The sequence below is a fragment of the Lepisosteus oculatus genome, chromosome 11 (assembly GCF_040954835.1).
Source record: "Lepisosteus oculatus isolate fLepOcu1 chromosome 11, fLepOcu1.hap2, whole genome shotgun sequence".
Lineage (NCBI taxonomy): Eukaryota > Metazoa > Chordata > Actinopteri > Semionotiformes > Lepisosteidae > Lepisosteus > Lepisosteus oculatus.
The window spans coordinates 30,880,292-30,899,308 of record NC_090706.1 but is presented as its reverse complement, the minus strand read 5'-3'; the positions used below and the strand labels follow the sequence as shown (position 1 = coordinate 30,899,308).

The following is a 19,017-nucleotide window of genomic DNA, read 5'->3' as shown; positions in this document are numbered from 1 at the left end:
AGTAGCAAGTTTTCAAAACATAATAACGAAAAAAATATTGTTACCTGTTGAAGTGCTGTACTTTGATAAGTTTGCAACCTCACAAATAATCCATTCTGGGGTTTATACTGTTTGAAAGGCCTATATGTGTCGAGTCAAAGGTGTCGTTCTCGGAAATCCTTTTCAGTCTACTGCACTTCCATTTCCATCAGTGATCTGGACTTCTGAAACAAGTGGCACAAGGACAGGATATTAAAAATAATCATCTGCACTCACCTCAAGGTTACATCTTTCTATTGAAGGTCATCTTTGAAGTATTTTATTCCACTACAGTTCTGGCAGAATGGTAGTTCATGCTGGTTCTTGTATTAGAGCAAAATACTATCAAGCCATGATTACAACAAAAAAAGGTTACTGACACTACCATTACCTGACGTGTATGTATAAAATCCTTAGGACTGCATTGGAAAAATGAGCCATGCTAATATTTTTCCTAGGAGATAAGGAACCTGCCACCAATAAGACCTTTATTCACTCTGAAAGGTACTGTACAAATGACAGAATTGCCACATGTGCATGGTACTTAGTCAGAAATACCTCATTTAAGTTGACGAGTGGGTTCTTAAAGTTCCGTATGCTGCGTATGCTGAAGTTATTGGGAACATACAGTACTCTTGAAATAGGGCATTTGTGAAACTCAGGACTGAGTGCAGACACAAAGTAACCACAAAAATCTAAACAAGCAAGCAGATCATTTATTAGCATTGATGTTCAATTAATTGACTTTAATTTAGAGCTTGGCTGAAACAAAACCCAGCAGACACTTTGGTGTCCAGAACAGGACTGGTAACTGGTGCCTTAGTAAAAGGATATACACTAGAATCAAGTTAAATAGATACACTTTTATTGGGGCCTACAGTACAGTGGAACACTTTAAAGATGTGTTTCTGTGACTGAAAATTTCTGTATGCATTATTATCTGTTTGCAATTGTATAGCATTTTTCATTCCAAAGAATCCCAAAGCCTTTCACACATTCTGTAGGTAGAGAGCCAGTGTGATTTAATGTACTGTAACTGGATACAGTGCTAGGTTTATACTGTACATGTAAAATACTTAGAAAACTGTGATTTATTGAATTGTAAGTAGATACACTACTTGGGTTATCTTCGATTAGTGTGAACATACTGTTAAATAATGGTGAATGGGGAAAATTAATGGGGGTAGGGGTTGTATCACCATGCAGCTGCAGAGGGACAGAGATTAAAAAATTAATCTAAAAGTACAAAAACTAGAAGTTGTATTAACCAGTTTGTTGCCATGACAACTCAGATATATTAAATGTACACAGATTTACAGAACAAAAATTCTGTTTAAAAAAAATATTTGTTTTATGACTGCTTTATTTGCCTATAAATAGTGAAAACAATAACTATAATTTTTAGATTATAAATGCACAAATGAAAATACCTTAAACTTTGTTAAGCAAGTAACAGCCAATCAAACACAAATTTAATTCTTTTTATTTAATTAAGTGTTTTGCACTTTAATGTAAGTGACACTAATTAACTTTAAATGCATGCAGTTTTATATTTGACCTTTGAAGGAGGAGTTGATATAATCTATCTTCTTGATATTTCTAAATTGTTAACCCAAAATTTGCAACTTTTCTGTGTGATTCATTACTACCTTCACAAGGAGAAAAAGAAACTGAAAATTTAAAGGGAAGGAAACCTGTTTGTCAAATCACAGTTTATGATACCTGTCAGGATGTGTACAGAGCTTCTTCCAGTTTGCAAACTAAAGCGACTTTGGCTATTAAGAACGTATTTTCTGAGCATAAAAGATAAGGATCAGTCTCAGTAAGCTATGTTTTTGCTAGATGATAAGACACTTCTTAGTTGAAGTGCAGATGGATTAGAGGAAATATAAGGAAAACTGTGATTCATGTACAGCAAGCAACAAAAATATAAAACATTTTATTGATTGATTCAATGAAAACCACACTTAACAGCGTAAGGTAACAGAACATTGTGCATTGGGAAACTAATGGCATTCTACAGCACCAAGTGGTTTTTTATGCTTGAAGAAACTGAGCTTTGTCCAGTGCTTCAATCTCAGCCATGGCTCTCCTATACGTTAATTTCTCTATTATTTTTTTCAGCACAGACATTAAGCCTAGGAGGACCTTTTCAGTTTTGTACAGATAGCCTGAACTGCAAACACATCACAGTTTGCTTGACTGAAGGCAAAATCTATAATAAAATAATACCTTTGAAACAATGTGCGAAACATTACTTGTGAATACAGATGACTATTTTTAGATAGGGATCGTCAATATTCAGTCTCTTGTTCAGAGTTTTCATGTTCTCTGTGGGGCCACTTGAGTTTATTCCATATGCTCAGGTTTCTTTCCACAGCCCAAAGAGATCTTTTATATGTTTTAATAAAGTGTTCTGTTTGCACGAGAGAGTAAATGCATGTGTGAGCCCTGTGACGGAAAGGCACCTCACCTAGAAAGTGTCCTGCCTCCTACCTAATATACAGTATGCCAGGTTAGACTTCAGCTTGATCCTGCAGTAAACTAAGTGGTTATTTAAAACATTTGGGTCATAACCACTGCAAAACACAATGGGTATACCAGGCTACGCACCAATCAAAGACTGAACAGACATGGAAAATTGCCCTTTCGTTACTATACAACTGAGATTTGTTTCTAAAACCGGATTCAAAGTTACCTTTCCACTTGGACATGGATCCAGATTTCCTCCCCTTGCCTTTGTAGCCTTTTAATTATCCATTATAAATGAGAAGCAAGCCAAGCTGCCAACCCTGTATACTTTTCCTCCTCATTGCTGACTGGCTGTATAGTATTAAAACCTGAGAGCAATGTTCTTGTTGACCCTGTCAGGGGATGTTTTTCAGATTTCAAATACAGACTCTGCGTGAATGGAATTTTACTGTCAAACTGTCAATCACTGCATAAATTCAGAGAAGATCAGAACTAGCAGAGGACAGATACCTGGTATCTGGTGTGCAGAAGATAAGAACTGAGCTGGATAGACAATCTGAGAGCACATTCAAAGAGCATGCAGTATTTGATTGGAGGGAGCACTACCACAGGGAGCTCCTTTATTCTTGTTCAAAATGCAGGTTCAAGAATTACTCTCGTTTTGGGGTGGAATGACCTCTTTAGCTCTGTACAATTGACTGTCAGTTAATGCTGTAAAGTACCCTATAAAATACAGTAATTTATCTCCAGTGTGATGCATGGACTGTTGAAAAATATCTGATTTGTTAAGTCTATAAACTGTATATTTACCGTGTATGCACTTATCCAGTAGCACGTTTATAAATGATAAATGACATTGTGTTGGTTAGAAATTGTACATACAGTACTATTTAAAAGCAGACATTTATAAGGTTGTTCAATACTTTGCTTTCTTTATTATTGATTTTTTTCATTACCTACAGTAGTTATTTCAAGGCATTCTTCTGAGATTTGTCATTTGTCTTTTCTAATTTAACCTTCACAGCAATAACGTTTCTCAATTTTGAATTCAATTAAATGGAAAGTGGTGGGGAGAATGATGGGTCACCAAATAGCTTCAGTGCACTACAGTCTAGTGTTTAAAGGCACTTGAGTTTATAAGTTAGGCTTTCCACTTTTCATGTGTCCAAAAATTAGAAACATTCCATATGCTGACTATTACAGAATATGCATGCCTGAGGTGACAGAGCTAACACTGAAGCTTGAAATAATTGTGAAAATACTTCTGCTTGTGAATGACAATATCATCACATCAACTTTCCATGTGCACCTCGTGTGAAGTGTCTTGCACACATTTATGACAAGGCAACCATGACAGTATTACAAGGGTAAGACTAGAAAAAACACTGAAAAGGAAACAACTGCTGACATGACAAACAAGTTTAGAGACTAAAGATCATTTGGAATCTCTGATTTGATATTTTGAACAGATGACATTCAACGGTCATTTGACCCCAGAGCTATATTAAGTTGAAGGTTTGAGCAGGGTAACTGTACTCTTCAATTCTGAATATTGAAAACTTTCATGTTATTATTGAGCTCATGGAAATGAAGGGTGAAAGACTTGGTGACACATTTTCCCATACAAGGTCCGCAAAAAACTAGGAGGTGCTCTTTCAGTGCCTAACCTTTTTTTATAAATCTCTTCTATCAGAAAACCTCTTACCATGACAAGGGTCACGGCAAGATACAATTTATCTCAGAAACACAGGAAGTAAAGTGGGGTGGGGAAAACAACATTTTGGGAGATGAGGGAAAATGAGAGCACAGTGTGAAAACCAACAGACAAAATATGAATGGAAAAACTCCAAATTAACAGATGCCAGACACCCATACTCAAACGCAAAATCCTGACAATGCGAGGCAGCAGTGCTTATTGCCATACCAACACCATGGTGCCCAGAACAGTTTATTATTATGGCTGAGTTAATTAAAAGAACCTTAATTAAAATTGAAGCAATCAGCTTTTATTGCTTTGTATTTGCTATTCATAACACAAATAATAAAATTCAGACACTTCTGTCAAACCTATTTGCCATATAACCTATGGGTTGCAACCCAGAATTACTGTAGGTGGTTTAGCCATTTATTGGTCTGTTTGCCATGATGCTTTTCACTAAATTTAAATTTCCTCCTACACAAGCATATTTTTGCAAAAGCCTTTTATTGTCATTGGCAGTACATTATTGCCTTACTACCATTGTTTTTGCGCAATAATTGTTAATGAAATACTTGAAAAAACAGTAAATAGTATGATAATAGTAATAGTAATAGTATTCAAAAGGAAATGTTTACAATATACTCCTCATTAAATGACAAATGATGATGAGCATAATGAATTATGCCATGTCTATTTAATAAAATATTACATAAAATAGCACACAAGGGATGTTAGAACAGGGCTCTTGGCATGGGTGCAGGACAACTGATGCCATCACACATCTGTATGATACAAAACCCATGCTCTTTTAAAGTCACATGGATTTCCAAAATCTTTACCCTCCATTCCTGAGTTCCAGGTCCTTACTCAGTGCTTCTATTCCTGTTTGAAAGCTCATACATACCGTCTGCCTCCTGGGCTCCAGATTAATTAAGAACTTTATTTTCTTTTCACAAATAGACAGTATATAGAGTATGCAAACATTCAGAGATGAATAAAAAAACTAAAGAAAAAATACACTTGCTGAGGTAAATTGGATCATATATCAATTTAAATCACTCATTCTCAATGCAACATTTAGGGAAAAACAAAATTTTCCCTTACACAATTTCTCTATATTATCACAGAGGTTTGAAATGCAGTCCTTCACTCTCTGTTCCCCACAGTTTTTATGCTTCCTCCTTCGTTAGTTTCCACAGATCTCTGAGGTGATAGTTGCCTTTAATGATGGATAGAGACAGACTACCCACTTCGTTGACTGGAACTTGAATGTCTTTGAACATCCCCATATTCCTTTCCACTGCTTACTGTGACTCAAATCCTGTCAAAGACGTCAGAGGGTAGTCTGACAAGAGAGATGGCATGTATAATGAAAGTAGAAAGTAGTATTGAGGGAAAAGTTAGGTGAAAGTACTTGTAACCAGTCCTGAAACTGGGCCCTGGCTCAGAAAGCCTTAGCAAAATGGCAAGACCATAAGAAATGGGTTTCATCTCTTCCTCACAACGGCCCATTCCATCAAAGCAGGGGCCGGGAGTGAGGCCCCTGTGGTACAAGAAGGTTTGTACTGGAAAACACTGGTGGATGACACACCAGGCTCTTTAATGTGAACATTACACAAAACCTCAGAAGAGAGCATTTCCATACCTTTCCTGTTTGGGTTTCTGTGAGGCCTGCAGGGGTCGACCTATCTTTATACAGTAAGGCGTAACAAGATCTTCCATGATTTGGATGCTGTTATCTCAGATTTTAATATGTAAAATCAGATAAGATCTTAAAACATTTCTCGCTGTTCCATTAAATGCACGGCATGCATCTGAGAATGTGACATCCAGCTGGGGTCTGATACCTGATACTCTGAACACCTCTGCCTACCAAAACCCAGGAAAATAGGTCCAGCTCTCTGTAATGAGGCAAGGGAAATGCAAAGCAGCTTAGTAGTAATAACTGGACAGAAAGTGAACAATCAATCTCCTGAATGCCATCGCATAACAGTGTGGGATTGAGAAGGTGGAATCCAGAAAATCAACTTTACTGTAATACTTTTTGCAGATGTACTATAGCCAAAGAGAACCAATCACAGCAATGCAAAACTCTGCTGACTGACCCATTATCAGGGAGAAGTGTGACATCACCCATGGCACAAGCAGAGGACTTCGTAGCTAGTACACATAGCAAAAGAGAGAATGGGCAGCCCTGAATAACCTCAGAAAAGACTTCAAAGGGTTGTAATTAATTGCCATTCATTAGGATCCTACCATTGCTACCTATATACAGCAGGTTAATCTAAAAATGGGTCCAAAGTTCATGTGTTATAATATAGATTTTAGGTATTGCTGGTTTAGGCATTCAAATGCCTTTACCACATCTACTCTTAAAATTCACAAGGGGAGGGAGTGGTCCTCTGAATACAGTAAAATTCATCGACTTCATCAACATATTAACTAACTCAGAAAGCCTCAGTTTCCTGCCTTTTAAATGCTCATCTAATCTATCACCATCTTAAAACTGGTCAGATGCCTGAAGACAGCAGCAGCTCATTCCCCAAAGACTTCTGGGGAATGTAGTCCAGCCATTACAGTATGTCTGGACCAGCTGTGCCCTCAAAAAAACATAAATCATGTCTCTTGTATTCTCTGTTCTAAATATTTACATGATGGCACTGCCTTTATGCATTGTAGAACAAAACAAAGTGACATCATAAAACACAAATTAAATACTGCTTTGTTGGTCTTCTTTGGTGGTGCTTTTTTGGAAATAAGAAAAGGCAATTTGAAATTTGGATGTATTTTACTGTACAGAGTTAGGATCTTACTTGTGACTGTTATCCTTTTTCTTTCACAGAAACAGGAGAAAATCACTAACAACCCTGGAGAGGAAGAACTGCTGCAGCTAAAAATACAATAATAGAACAAATGTTTAGATTAAAAGAGCTGAATTCTTTGCAAAGATAAGAAAGACAGTTAAAAGCATTCAAGTAAGACACAACTGCCACCTAATGACCTCTGCTAAATCCCCTGCTAAAAGAAATTGAAAGGATGCATTGGATTCCTTTATACTCCACTGGCTGTGAGGTGCAGAACGCACAAACAGCACTGCCACTATCCAGATCCCCAGCCAGTTCATCAAAGTTTCACATTTTGCAAAGATGCCCACTTGCTGTCATGTTCCCTGGCTGTCAATCAAATGTCATTTAACTACTGCAGGATCACGCACAGTTTTATTTTTATGGACCGGATGTAATACTGGAGCTTGGTGTTACTGTACCTGACATTAATCAACAGCAGTAGGCACAAAAGGAAAGGAAGAAGACTGTTTATGTTGTATCAATGGAATCTTTTTAAAGGAGGGCTTTAAAGTTTGTACTGGAAAAACAGATCTTTATTGTATTAGCTTCCTCACATTCTGTTTCTTTGCATTTCACTCTCAGTGTCTTTTAAATGCCTCTCTTAAATGTGGTTGTTAATAGGCTGATTTTTTTAGTTATTTGATTTATTCTTGAGGATTAGCTGGATTAATAGTAGGTGCTGTGTGTGCTCCCTGTATATTTGACTTGTGAAACTTTGCTATTTGAATGCTATAGTGGTGAATGTATATAATACATTATATAAAATACATGGTTTAATTCAATGCAGTCAGCATAAACTTATATTACATATTAATCTTGAATACTGATCAGCCCTTAGTAAAAGTCAATTTATTTTTAAAATTATTATTAGTCTTGTGTGTCCTCTATTAACTGCTTATGATTTTCAGTATGATAGATGTCTTTTTTATTTTTAGCAGAATGGGTGTCTTTGTTAAGGCGTCTCCATCTAATATAAAGGACTAATACTATAAAAAATAACATTCATACTGTCAACCATATTGTACAGTATATATGTGTCATAAGTGCCACTCTGAAGCAGTATTTCACGGCAGTTTGAAGAAATGCAGACCAAGATTAAATGTAGAAAACATCTAACAAATTCCCTCAGCTAAATTAAAAATATAGTACAAGATGACTGTATCTGGTTCACAGATCAGATACTCTTTAATTGCATCACTATCTGAACTCATTGATAAAATACAATTAATCAAAGATACTGAACATCTAAATTTGTTACAAGCCATTAAAATAGAAAGGTCCAAGTAGGTTATCGACACCCTTTTCAGGGCCTTAAAAGAAAATTAAAGTTGACTGCTACAATGTTAAAAAAAGTTCCACAAAATCTCAAACCAATTAAACTTTTGTAAAATTGTACCTCAGGTATAATATATTTTACAGATTAGACAGTACTACATGTCATTCTGATAAAGGTTTTCTCTAATAAGAGCTGTTTTTTTATTTTAATATAATGTGTATTCTATTACGTTGTACTTTAAATACAATAGGTATTCTACTCAATTGATATAGCACTAAATTAAAAACAGACCACAAAGACATACAGCATCCAACACAATTAAGAAATAAAGTGATGGCATTATATACTGTATATGCCACATTTTGTCATGAAAATGAAGTTCCTCTCTTCCCATTTAATGTTAAATAAATTGCATTTATTAAATTATATGAAGATAACAGCAAGTGGTCATAATGCTAAACATGTAATTCATCCTATAACGTTAAACCTTTACATTTTTACTATCTGAAATTACTATTAAATATTGAAAAAATAATGCAGCTTCACAAAAATGAATAAAACAGACAGGCATTTTAGCTTAAACTCAACTGACCTGTTGCAAAAATAAAACAAGGAATTATTGATACTTAGACATTTGGATATGATTTATATTATTCAGCCTGCTAAAACATTACAGCAGTTCCACCGAAAATGAAAATTTAATTAAACTTTAGCCTAACTGTTTACTCTACAATGTATCCATTTTAGACTCAGTTCTAAAAATAAACCAAAAGTGTTGCAGACACCTGTTGCAGTCTGCCTGAGGATGAGCATCATTATCTTGCATCTCTGTTCTGATACACCAAGTAAAACAGTCTAACCTGAGAAGGAGGTGATACCGCCTAGATATAACTAAGAGTTATAACTAAGAAAGCAAGAGAAGACCTCCGGACTGATAAAGGGGACCATGTCATCCATCAGTGTCACCAGCTGCAGTGTAATCTCATGAAGAAGGACACACAGTGTGCATCACTGCGTGTGTTAGTCAAATTATTCATGGAAGCAGACACCACCTTGCTGCATGTATATCATTTATCTGCACTTCAAACATATCACTTTTCTTTAGCTGCAAGCTATCACCACTGAGTTCCCAAACTTTCTGAAGCCTGTTGTCTCCACAACAAGCGATAGGCCTTCACCAGGCACAGGGTATATGGGACTCAAATTCACTTCACTGTTTCATCTCTTTTCCAGAAAGAAACTTCATTAACTACCCATCTCCCTTTGTTAAATTGATATACAGACCTTTTGATAATCCACAGCATCAGACTCCATTGGGTCTCTTGAAGAACATCCATTATTTTGTTATTTATTAACAGAAAAAAACACATATTGATATATGAAACAAAACTGAGAGACAAAACAAATGGAAGTCTATCAATGGAGCTGTCAAATGTTATTAGAATTTGTTTTAAAAAAGACTTAAACTGTAAGATAACTGCAATTCACCTCTAAATGCTACAGATTCTTAGAAAATATATTTTGAAAATATATGCACATACAAGAAAAAAATACTATTTTTTGCTAGGACCACTGTGTCTTTCTGATGTAAACAAGACTTACCTCCATGTGTCTAGATGAATGATAAAATGGGTCTCTCTCACCAGTTCACCTACAGTACTAGACACATCTCATCAGATTTCAGAAGCTACAGTAAGGTTGTGTCTAATCAGTACTGGGATAGGAAATGTCCAAGGACACATAAAAATATTTTCTTACTGATGCTGGTGGACTACCAGACAGCACATTTGCAGGTGGACCAGTATTTACAAATATACAAACAAAATTAAACTAAAAAATGTCTCAGTATGGAGATGAAGGAGACACCCTGTGCTATACTGTAGGAAGTGACAACCTTTGGTTGAGACTTTAAGCTAAATTGGTGAAGACATTTTTCACTGCTGTACCTGACCTACTGTGTTCTGGGGTTGCGTTCTCATAATGGATATTAAGTGTCATCCTGATGGGTGTCGCAATTCAGTTGTGGATTAAGTGAGTCTACTTCTACATACAGTACACCTTAAGACTCCTTCTTAAACTTAAGGAGAAAAAAGAAGAAAAGAAGAGAAGAACTCCTTAATTTAAGGAAATGACAATGGCCCTCTGCAAAATGTGTTGCTTATCCCTTACAAAAAATGTTATGCCTGGGTTAGCCAGAGCTCACAACCCTCAGTTTCCTCTGCCCCTTATTCACTATGTTTTCACAGACACAAACCCTTTCCTGGTCCTCCAGACCTGATTGGCCATGCAGGTTCCTTGTTCTGCTTGAGTGCACCATACTGGCCATTTCTTCCACCTTCTCTCCCCTTTTAAGTAAATCTCCTGCTTTGTCTGTTCTCTCAGCACATCTCCTGCTTCTTCCTTTCTCAGTCTGCCTGCATGGTGCAACCTCTGTGTTGTCTGTCTTTCTCGGCCTGTAAAGTGAATCTCCCTGCTTCCACATCTGTTAGCTTTCATTGGGACCAAGCAACTGAACTCCTCAGCCTGTCCTGCAGATGTGGCTCTATCCAGTTGATGACCATGTTGTAACAATCCCATTTTGTGAAATTACCAAATGATGCACACACTTTTTAAGCTTAATATTTTATTCAAAACTTGAAACTTGAATGATCAAGCTGAAAACTTCTAAGCCTAAGATGAGTTACAGTGAATGTCAGCAAAAACTAAAGAGAAATATATTGATTGCATAAATATTCAGAAACATGAACTGAGTATTTGATGGGAGTAGCTCTGGCAGTAATTACAGATGCAAGCCTTTTTGGTTAAGTCTCTACATATAGTACTTTGAATGCTGAATTGCTAGAATTTTTACCCATGCTTCTTGGAGAATTTTCTGATGCTCTATCTGATTGCTTGGGGATTGCTTATGGACAGCACTTTTCAAGTCTTTCCACATATTCACAATTCAATTCACAACTCAAGCCAGGATTTTCACTTGGCCACTCAAGGACAGTCACTTTTTTATTCATACAGTAAGTGTAGCTTTGGCCTTGTCCTTTTCATCTCTGGTTAAAGTCTTTAATGATTAAAAACATTTTTTCCTCTAGTATTTACCTGCTGTATACATTGCTCTATTCATTTTTTCCTTAAGTCCCAATAAGCTTTCTAGATGCAGATGAGCAGAAACAGCCCCTACATGATTATAGGGATGGTGTCACCACAGCACCTTTTAATGTAAGTTTGCAATATCACATACAGCAAAAGCTTTACTGTAAACTCCATGTAGGATTTGAGATGGGGTTGTCATACAAGTCATCTTTGTGGAGTGACCAGGATATTGTTGACACATGGATTTTTCTTTTCCCTTTCATGCAATTACAGTACATTGTGTAGCTCTTTCAAATTACCACTGGCCTCATGGTGCTATCCCAAACTACTTTCCTTTTTGCCCACCTGCTCCCTTTGGAGGGAGACCCTTGTGGGGTAGTATGTTACACCTTCCACTTCTTAATTATAGATTTCAATGTTCTCAAAGGTTTATTCAGTGTCTTTTCATGTGGTATATTCTTCCCCAGATCTGTGCCTGTCTACTACTTTATCCCTGAGTTGTTTTGATAGCTGCTTGCTCTTCACTGTTGCATCTTTAGTTGACATTCACTACATGTATTGAAGGACCTTAGAGAGACAGGTGTGTTTATTCTGAAATCATGTGAACCACTATAATTGCATACAGATAGAGGGCACTTAACTAATTGTGTTTCTCATTAAAGTTATTTTGTGCAGCTAAATTAATTTAGGTTTGACACAGCAAAGGGTCGGTATATTTATACTATAATGATCTTTCCATTTTTTCTATTTAGGTTTTTTGTTTTGAATGTGAGTAGTTTGTGTACTGTATATTGCTAACACTAATTGCAACTTCAAATTGGCACATCTGCAAATTTAAAGCAAAATAATGTGGAAATTGTGCAAGGTTCTGGACAGTTTTGCAAGGCAAAAGTAATAAGATTGATTTCTATCACTTTTCAGGAAACTTTGAATCATATGCAGACATAAACGCATAGCCTTGTTATCTAGTCAAATATATTGCAGTTATGTCGTCTGTGTGATTCTACACAGGGTACAAGGAACTGCTACATGTTTCAGAATATCAGTCTGACAAAGAAATTAAAACTAGAAGCCTTCTGATGAATTGCTTGCATTTCCTACGTCAAAGAGTACTATCTTTTTCAAAACGGTGGTTTGGAGGTGAAAAGAGGAACAGCTTTCAAGTGATGGTAAAGAAGAGAATAGAAAAAGCTTTCAAGTGATGGTAAAGAAGAGAATAGAAAAAGCCCTTTCCAAGTACAGTATATTCTGTACTGCACTGATAATGGTATACTGTATACCCATATACAATCTATTACTTGTATCTTACAGCTTAACATTCTAAAAGAAAAACAATTCAAAGTCAGACATTAAGCAGCAAAAAATTAACAAGGCCCCTTGCAGATCCTTTTTAATCAAAACCAACACACACATCTGAGAAAGCATCTGATATTCAGGTTTATTTCTGACTTTGATTGTTGCTATTATTTAGAAGTATCGCATTATTTCAGATACTGTATGTCCAGTTTTGTTTTATATAAATGGAGACAAATTTAAAGTGACAGAAACATGGATATGTGCATGTGTATACATTCCACTGAATGATTAGAGAGACACTGGATACCTCCAATATCACACCGAAATCTTACTTGATGTTCATCAGAGTATGAGGAATAAAGACACTCTTGTGCTCATTCCCTGCACGACAGGTGGAGTAGCAGTATGCCAAATATGGACATAATATGTGAACCCAAGTCCTGGGTGAGAGGCAGCTGATTCGGGGATCCCGCAAGCAGCCCGCAGGGAACTGCACAGAGCTACGGTATGCAATTCCAGGAACTGAGATGAGCGCAGAGTGAGCACTCTGGAAAGGAGTTGCAGGCTGCCTGTGAGCCACACGGGCAGATGCGGTGCTGTGGCTAGCATAAGACAAGCATGCATACAGGCATGAAAAGTAGCTCAAGCGTGGTCAGGCGGGTGAAGGTCAAAACCAGAAAACCCGGCTGAACAGGTCATAGCAGTAGCAAAATCAGACAAACTATACTCGAAGAGCTCAGAGACAAACCTCAATGACAGAGCCCCGAACTCAGGTCCAAGGTCCAAGTAGTTATACTGAAAGACACCTGGGTGAGGTCAAAAAACCGTCACCAGGTGATCGGTTTTCATGGTGATGGACGCTGGGAGGTAGGTGAAGTAACCAACTGCCCCATCACTGCCGGCTCCCCCTGCTGCTTGGCAGGACAAGCCTAAGCTTAAGATACGAGAAGTAGAGCCAGCTTACAATCAAGAAAACATTGTCATATCTGATTGAGCAATGTGGTTCCACGATATAAGGGGATGTTGAATCTCGACAGTTATATAAACAAGATCTTTCATTACTATAGACATCTGTGACAATGCAACTGAGAGGAATTTCATTGCTTGTCTATCTGTGGTGAATAAAGTATGCCTCCTAAGTGTAACAGGGCCGGAAAGCAATCTGTTTGCTTCCATCTATTTATTGAAGTCAGTCACTTTAGCCAGTTTTTATGAGGCAGAATCATGAATCAGCTTCTTAGTTTTAGGTGTTAAAATAGGAGGCATCTTCTTTCTTTTAAGTGGTAATCAATAGCTTTTGAGTCATTGTCTTAATTAAATGAGAGAAGACTGTTAATTGCTTAGATGGTTTCACAGCTAAGAAGGATAAGGTTTCCCTTAGATTTTGTTCATTTCACTACTATATCATCATGATTTGAGAGTAGACAAATAATATAAAGCATTTATTTGCCATTTAAGAAAATCAGAAGATGCCTGCATATAGTATAAAACATTCTGTAATCCATAGGAATGAACTTATTCTGAGCACACAGAAATACAATAATATCAGGGATAAGTAAAAATCAAGCCAGAGGATATTTTGAAAGTTATATCCCTCCTGGACATCATCATTCAGAATATTTGCTATAACATGGTGCACCATTTAATGACCATATTGGACTTTCACAGCACGAATAAATCTTTCAAAATAAAATAATTTCTCCCATTGAACAAGTCATTCATTGTGGAGCTCTACTAATAGGTTTTTTTTTGTACAGCTAGGACAATTATCAGCTGTTCAATATGAATTAGAAATGAGCGGAGAAAAAGTGAAGTCAGTCTATCTCTATGCACATGCTTTTCATGCTTTTCTGGGATTCTCAGAAATACTGTATTCCCAAAACCTGTAGTTATATTCATAACTACAAAATTCAAACACAGACATCAGTCTGAATTGAGAGACTAATTCTACAATCCGCAAAATAAGAAAAACAAAACATAATATATATAATCAGAATTTCTAAATATTTAATAGTGATTTGTGCAATTATGCTGGAATGAGTGCGAAATAGTAGACAGGCCCTGTTAGAAAAAAAGTTGAGGTTAAATGTTTTTGGTTAGGTATTTCTAATCACTTGCAGAGAATCTGGGCCTTCTAACGAGACCTTAAAATAACATTTTTCTAATCAATAACTAATTCAAAACCAATTTAAATAATTTCTGCAAACATTCTATAAGATGTCAAGATCAAAGGATCTCAATACTGAACACACCTTTTCCCCAGTCTACTTTACAGTGAAATCTTCAAATGAAATTCACTGTTAAATTGTTGACTTAAAGATGTGTCTTTATTAAGTAAGCAAACAGTTAATTATAAACAGCCATTAAATGTCCACATCACTTTGAATTTTCATAATTTCCTAAATGAGCTTAATATTCTCATGACAACTATACAAAAATTAGACATCTTGAATATTGTGCCAAAACCAAAAAAAAAAGTCTCACTCAGTATTACAAAGGGAAAACAATAAATGCAACACATTCAATTGTTGGATATTATTTGTTTCCTTGTAGCACCAAGGAGAAAAGGAGCATAATTTCTGCACATTACATTTTATATATTGCATATTTTATATATTTAAATGTATACATACTGCATCTAAAATGACTTTGCAACACTTACTGTATCTATCTACTGTGCCATACCAAGCAATAGAAACGGGATAACTGCCCATACTCAGTCTTTAATGCTCCATCTACATCCAACTGATCAAAAATGTACATCACACCTTCATAAGTTATCCAAAAGCCATTCACCCCTGAAGCATAGTCTGTTCATTACCTCAGGGTATGTCAACTGCAACTAAATGACTCTGCATCCTGCAGAACTTTATTAATCTCAGCCTGAACTGACTTCATTTTGGGAAGATCGTGCCAATGTCCCTTAGAAAGGCTTATTCTTAATGTCAGACCTGTTGCATGGATATATAAAGAGTGCATAGCATGAAAATAAGTAAAGGCATTACTGGCTACTGTTGTCATGTAGAAGGTATTCCTTACAGTACACTGCAGTGCTTGACTAAGTAGTGATAAGGGCTACATCTACCATACAGTATTTGTGCCATGGAACAAGAAAATATTTATTTCATGCTGAAAAAAAAAAGAAAAGAGACGTAACATGAGAAGAAGGTTCGAGGATCTTCACACCTGAAGAAGGCTCCACAGCCAAAACATTATGTCTCTTTTCTTTTCAGTATGGAATAAACCTTTACTTGTTTCTTTGCAGCCTAAGTATGCTGATGAAGCTACCTATTTGAATATTTGTGCCATTACTGTTATCTAAGAAATTCCGGACAAGCAAGACATTCTTCATACACCTACAGTATAGTAAGTAATTGAATTAAAAAATAAATATGTAAATCAATACAAATGCTACTGTATATACAAATCAGCATAAAAGAAGACAGCTATGCCAAATAAGCTTCAGCATTAGTGCTTTTAGAATTCATAACCTACTGTATGTCTCCAGGGCACAACTCATGAAAAATTTTCTCCTTCTAAGTTTAGTGCTGGCGGTTGGTGTGACATCACCTAATCAGTCACTTTGAACACTTATCCAGGAATGCTTTAACCGAAGCAAAATATTTGCACAGTAGTGTACTGGGAAATCCTAAACCGTGTGATCGCTTCATCAATCTAACCTTTTAATCATTATCACCTCAATTCCTGTGGGATTATTGTAGATGTTGAACCCACTGACTTAGCCTGTCAATTAATCATATAAAACCAAATATTTCTCCATGCCAGAGAATGTATAAATATCTTTCCAAGCAAAGAAAACCTTCAAGTCGCCAGTTAGTTACTATAGCAACAGTTCCTATGGCTGCAATACTGAAGCACCAAAGCGCTCTTTCTTTAGCCCAGTCCAACACCAGGTCTTCTCCAGATTCAACACTCAGTGCCTTTTCTGTTGTCCAATCCTCCACCAAAAAGTCTTAGGAAGGAAGATACTGTTTTCTATATTATGCTAGCTGGAACCAAACTGTTTTGCTCTTTATTTGATTGTATTCTAAAAGCCATATAGAAAATGAACCAATATTAAATAGGGTGTTGCAACAAGCTATTATGTTCACAATCACATGTGTTTTCTTTATAGTAAAAGGCTTTTCAGGGAGATTCCAAATTAAATGACTGTTTCTACATAACATTAGCACTTGAGATACTTCTATTCGTTATGTAGAACTTATGTCATGTCTCTCAAATTAAATTAGAAGCTCTGTTGTGGCTTCTGAACAGTGATTGATAGCTAGAAATACTCCCCTGGTCTTGGTATTGTGTTGCTTATATCTCATCCCTTGTCACGATTTGATTATAACTTCTCAGGAATCCCCAACCCCAAACTACAGTATTCCTTCCAGCAAAAGTGAAATCACCTACTGTACACCAAAAAGACGGCCCTGTGCTGTTGGAGATCCTACTAGTCCTAGAAAGATACATCACAGACACAGTCTTATCTTACCTTGAGACATTATATTTTATTATTGTGTTGCTTTCCAAAGTAATGTCACAATTCTTGTGTCAATTTCATATTTTTGATATACAATATCAACAATTAAGATAAGCAAGGAAAACTGCCGTTGAAAGATTGAAATTGTCTGTTAATGCAGTTTGATAGATTTGTCGGACTTGGAATGTACAGAATCTTCCAGTACTCACCAGCCTTATCTTTGGAAATATTTGAATTGAAGTTTGCTAAAAAGACATATTACTTATAATTCAATACCATTTGTTTAGCTCAAACATATATAACACTATCATTATCTTCCTTGGCTGCAAAGCTCATTTTGTGTTAACTACCTGTCTTAGGAAGATCAATAGTGTCATGTTGCTATGGGGACTTAAATTCCAGGTGAAGGGTTCTTAACCCATTACTTCAACTCTGTGAGGAATCCATGAAATATTTCAAGAGAGTAACAATGTTTTTACAGAAAGCTAAGAGGAGTCAAATGAAAGAAAATTTGCTTCAGTGTTACAGAAGTCAAAAAGCTTGCTACCAATGAGTCATAACCGAAACAACCGAAGTTATTTATAATATAGGCTTTTGATTGTTTTTGTTCTGCACCAGAAAAGGAGACCTTTACATCAAATCCTCATGCATATCTTCATATATTATTTGAGGAGACAGTCTGAGGATTTCCCCCCTATGTATGTGCATTCATAGCTTTCTAAATTAGCCATGAACACAGGAATTTAAATGTATATTTATCAGATAAATCAGATGGAATGTAGATTAGAAGAGGACAAAGTGCAGTGATCAGTGTGAGCACAGTCCACATTGTGGGAATGGCTCCTGATTCTTCAACTCATCAATATCACTCATTTCATCCATTTCAAATGCAATGACTCCTCCAGTTGGTAAAACATTCAGAAGTACTGGCAGCATAATTTATTTAAAGTAAATTTCATGATTTTGAACCTGTAACAGATCAGAGCAATTTCAGCACTTCTTCAATATAAACAATTTCCCATTACAGAAGTATGCAAAGGACCAGGGAGTCACAATAATGCATACTGTTTGACTTAAAATTGACATGTGAGGCTAAATGAGCAGAAGCACAACTCAGTTCTGTGCAACTTTGCAACAGACAACCCCAGTACGATGTAATAGTAAATACAGGGCTGCAAGGGACACTAAATAATCTGCTTTTAAAAAAGTGAGAAGAGAATGTGTCTTAAAACACTACTGCAAATTTTGTTGCTTTACTATGGAAATCACTGAAAATAATATCTAGTTAACCTTTTAGTCCAGAACTATCTATACTTTGATTTACTGAATGTTGTTTCATACTCTTCTGCAACTTTGAAAGAGTAGCCCAATGTTGCTTTCCAGATTATAAACAGTAGCATCATCCTCAATTGTATGCTGATATGTTGAGAATAATGTAAATACTGTATGGTTTTGCATTATCATTTAAAAGTAACTGCAAAAAAAACAAAACTTGCAGATAGAGTTTGTGGCTAGTGCCAGTGTATTAATTTAGGCAAAACAAACATTCATATCTGAATTTCAATATTTTATTTCTTGTTTATGTCATATGAGCCTGCCAACTGCATGGCTTTTAAAAAGAAAATTAATATGGTTTTATTTCTTTGTGGGACAATTGAGTATCTGCATTATATTCTGCATGTCATTTGTTACCATTCTGAATCAATATTCCTCAGAAAGCCTGACTGTTGACAGAGAGAATAATGAGTCATTCAAATAGGGAAAGCAAATGGATAAAAGCCTTTCTTGCAGTATTAAGTCCTTCTGAACCTATTTTTTTTAATGAAAAGCATGGAAT

The 19,017-nt window shown here is 36.1% G+C and overlaps 1 protein-coding gene across 10 annotated transcripts in view; it reads right to left on the bottom strand.

The window, feature by feature from the left end:
• Window positions 1–169, bottom strand: part of LOC102695531 (teneurin-2) — an 822,495-nt gene extending 822,326 nt beyond the window's left edge. For 7 of the 10 annotated variants that reach the window (XM_015349967.2, XM_015349971.2, XM_069196089.1 and 4 more), the window contains exon 1: window positions 45–169. The gene's annotated coding sequence lies outside the window, so the exon portion shown is untranslated. The remainder of the gene's footprint in view (window positions 1–44) is intronic. The other 3 variants (XM_015349975.2, XM_069196092.1, XM_069196093.1) reach the window with 1 other exon arrangement.
• Window positions 170–19,017: the final 18,848 nt, after the last annotated feature.